The 3878-nt window shown below is 43.2% G+C and overlaps 1 non-coding gene across 1 annotated transcript; it reads right to left on the reverse strand.

Annotated features, from left to right (window-relative positions):
* Positions 1-2717: 2717 nt before the first annotated feature.
* On the reverse strand, positions 2718-2824 carry LOC117127637. Its single transcript, XR_004450657.1, has one exon. It is a non-coding gene; the product is annotated as a small nucleolar RNA R71 (small nucleolar RNA).
* Positions 2825-3878: the final 1054 nt, after the last annotated feature.

Here is a 3878-nt window from a genome sequence, read left to right on the forward strand (position 1 = left end):
AGAAAAATCCCTTGTAGATTTCAAAAAGAAAGAGTTAAAGTTCTTAGGATCTATTGGTGAGAGATGTGAGTTGGGTTTGACATTGGGGAATGATTGTGTAATGTATGTTTGGGAAAAGGGTAGAATAATGGAGATTGAGCATTGTATGCATGAGTTGGTCCCTTTCTTAGATATATTATGTGCAATGTCAAGGCTACTTGTTTTGAGAGTAAACCACCTTAAAGATCATATGTTTTGAACCTCTTGAATCACTTGAATAAAAGCCTTCCCTTTCCCAACCAAATGACTTGGACCAACGGGACCATTTGCAAGAATTCACCTGATGTTTCTGCTTAATGAATGGAGAGTTGGTTGATTTGAATTTGTGGATGCTTGATGAGAGTGTAGGGACCAAAAGGAGTTGAGATAGGCCTAGAGAAGCTAGAGTGTGTAATAGAGAGTGTGCTAATTATGTTTGCTAGTTGTGTTTCTTTGGCTATGAGCTCCCACCTTAACTCTTCCTTATTGGAGTTCTAGAAAGTTTCACTTGAGGACAGTAAAAGAACCGTGTGGGAGTGATATCTTGCATATTTACATTGTCTTATCCATTTATTCATGTGCATTTTCATCATCATATAGATTAGGATTTAGCCATGTCTAGGTTGCATTTTGCATACATGTCTCTATCAGGTATTTGAGTACCACATGGAGTTTCTGGAGACATTTGGGTGCATTTGGAGCTCAAAGGAGGTGATTAGAGTGGTCTTTGGACGAGCACTGCCTGGAGCGATTCTCGGAGCGACGGCGGCATGAGGTCGCTGTGCACCACACCGGAGCGACTCATCCAGAGCGACTGCACAAAGTCGCTCGCGTTTTCACATCGGAGACACATTTGACCTCGGAGCGACCTTCCAGAGCGACGTGCTGAAGTCGCTCCCGAAGCTTGGAGCGACCTTACCAGAGCGACAGGGAGAAGTCGCTCGCCATTTTGGTTCTCGGAACACGAACTCGCTCCGGAGCGACCTCTCGCAGCGACCCAGCGAGGTCGCTCCCGAAGCCCAGAGCGACGTGCTGGAGCGACTTGCCGAGGTCGCTGCGCGTCGCCTATCTGCTCGAATTCATGTTTTCTCAAGGGCCTTTTTGTCATTTTATTATGCACGTTTTTTATTCTGAAAACCTATGTTTTAATACTCTGTAAGCCACCAAGAGGGGATTATCTTTGTTCTTAGAAAAACCACCAAAAACCTTTGGAAAGTCATCTCTTTGAATCAATTGATCAGTTTATTATTGAAATTCTGTGTTCTTATCTATTTTTCCTGTGTTTCTCTACATGATTAATCTGAAATCCAACATGGGTTTAAGAGGAATCATGGAGATTAGTGAGTAATCACCTTTTGAATTCATGGGTTAGGGAGATTGAGGGTGATTAGGTTAGAACTAGGATGTTTTAGTGTAGATCATTCATATTTCCTTGCTAGTTGAGTGAACATAATGCATCTTCTGAGTTGGCCACTCAGTAGTTGATCCTTAGGCATTTCCCCCCGAAAGGTGTTCGAGGAAATGCCCGAGACAACTCTTCTTAGCTTTTAGCATACTTTGCCAAAGACATTTGTTGTTAGAGGTGCTAAGATAGCCATTGGACTTGCTAGTTATGATTGCTTTCATATTATTCAACCAAAGACATTTGATGTTTGAATTGTGTTAAGTAAATGAACATTCATCTAGACATAGAGTTTGTTTAGGATTGTGTCCAAGCTTAAGGTTAATAGATTGATTGATCGTTTGCCATCTTTAGTTCGAAACTTGATCACCCGAGGTCTAATCCCTATATCCATGAGTTCTCTTTTCCAATAGTTAAGAAAGTATCATTTAGTTATTTCTTTTAATTAGTCATAGTTTAAAAACCCATCTAAATCATTGGTTGCACTTAGATTAAGTGATTACTTGCATTCTCGGTGCTTTGATATCTCTTAGAACTGGTTCGACAATCATTTATACTACAACATTTGTCTTAGGAGCCTTGAAAACTCCTAACATCAAATTGGCGCCGTTGCCAAATTCTGAGTAGATTTAAACATTGAGATTTAGTCAATTGCTTGAGACTAAGTCATTTTTATTTTCTTTTGTTACTGACTCTTCTTCACCTCCCTTTAATCTACAGGTGTATGAACTTGAGGAGCAGGGGTCCATCAAACCTAGTTCCAAGAGCAGCAGACATCAGAGCTTTAGAGAGAGAGTGTGCTAGAAAGAGAAGAGAAGAAGAACATCAGGCTCAATTGCAGAGACTGAACACTGACATGGGAGACGTTCATCAAGAAGATGCAGGCGTCAATGGCGCTAACAACAATGGTCCACCTAACCAACAGCGAGCAGCTCGACCCATTGGCACTTACGACCGTCCAAACATTCATGGTCATAGATTGGGAATCCGAGCACCCGCTGTGGCAGCCAACAACTTTGAGATCAAGTCAGGACTCCTCAACGTGATCGAGAACAACAAGTATCATGGCTTGGCTCTAGAGGATCCATTTGATCACTTGGACAGGTTCGACAGCTACTGTGGGTTGTCAAAAACCAATGGTGTGTCCGAAGATGCCTTAAAGCTCAAGCTATTCCCTTTCTCTTTGGGGGATAAGGCACGTCAGTGGGAGAAGTCTCTACCCAGCGACTCCATTACCACTTGGGATGACTGCAAGAAAGCATTCTTGGAGAAGTTCTTCTCTACTTCAAGAACTGCTAAGCTGAGAAACGAGATCTCCAGCTTTCAACAGAAGGGCTTGGAAGGTTTCAGTGAAGCCTGGGAGAGATTCAAGGGCTACCAAGCTCAATGCCCACACCATGGTTTCTCTAAGGAGAGCTTGCTGAGCACATTCTACCGTGGTGCTCTCCCTAAGTACAGGGCCAGACTGGATACAGCTAGTAATGGGTTCTTCTTGGGGAGAACTGAGGAGGATGCAGAGGAGCTGGTTGACAACATGGTTAAGAGTGATGCAGTCTACAGTGGAGACCACGACAGAGGCAGTAGAACTGATGATAAGCAAACGAGGAAGGAGTTGAAGCTCTACAGGATAAGATAGACATCCTCCTTGCTGATAAAGCTACCCAAGAGCAGCTGCACTTTGTTGGCAACCCAAGCCAAGAGACACCAGTTGTTGTCCATGAAGTTGAGGGTTTGGAAGGTCAGGAAGAGCTGTGTTTCATCAACAACAATGGTAGCTGGTACAAGAAAGAACCCAACTTTCAGTACAACAACTACCAACAGAAATCCTATTCCAACAACCAACAGAGTGGTTATCAGCCTCGGAACAATCAGCAAGGCAGCTATCAACCTCAGCAAAACCCTCCTCCTGGTTTCAACAACAAGGGCAACCATTCTTCCCAACAACAATCTAATCCCTCTACCTCCACTCCTCAAGTCAGCAGCACTGATGCTCTACTGAAACAAATCCTGGAGTCTCAAACAAGAAGTGAGAAGCATGTTGGCTATGAGTTGAAGAATCTTCACTCAAAGATTGATGGGAGCTACAATGAGCTCAACAACAAGTTCAGAGCTTTGGAGAACCAGTTTGCTGCCATGAACACTCAACAAAATCGCCAACAAGGTTCTCTACCTGGAAAATCTGAGCAAAACCCCAAGGAAACCATGAAAGCTATCACTCTCAGGAGTGGTAAGGAGTTACCTCAGAGAACTCTCACCAAGGATGCTGAGAAACAAAGTGAGGGGGTTGCCATCACCATAGATGATGAAGTGGTGATTGTTGATGAGAAGATCAATGACGAGATCTTGGAAAAGATAGTGGAAGCAAAAGGAAAAGGAAAGGTTGGAGAAGAGAAGAAAACAGTTAAAGATGGTGAAGTTGTCACTCCTGCAAGTGAAAACTCTTTTGTTCCTCCTGCCT

The sequence above is a fragment of the Brassica rapa genome, chromosome A08, assembly GCF_000309985.2.
Source record: "Brassica rapa cultivar Chiifu-401-42 chromosome A08, CAAS_Brap_v3.01, whole genome shotgun sequence".
NCBI classification, from domain to species: domain Eukaryota; kingdom Viridiplantae; phylum Streptophyta; class Magnoliopsida; order Brassicales; family Brassicaceae; genus Brassica; species Brassica rapa.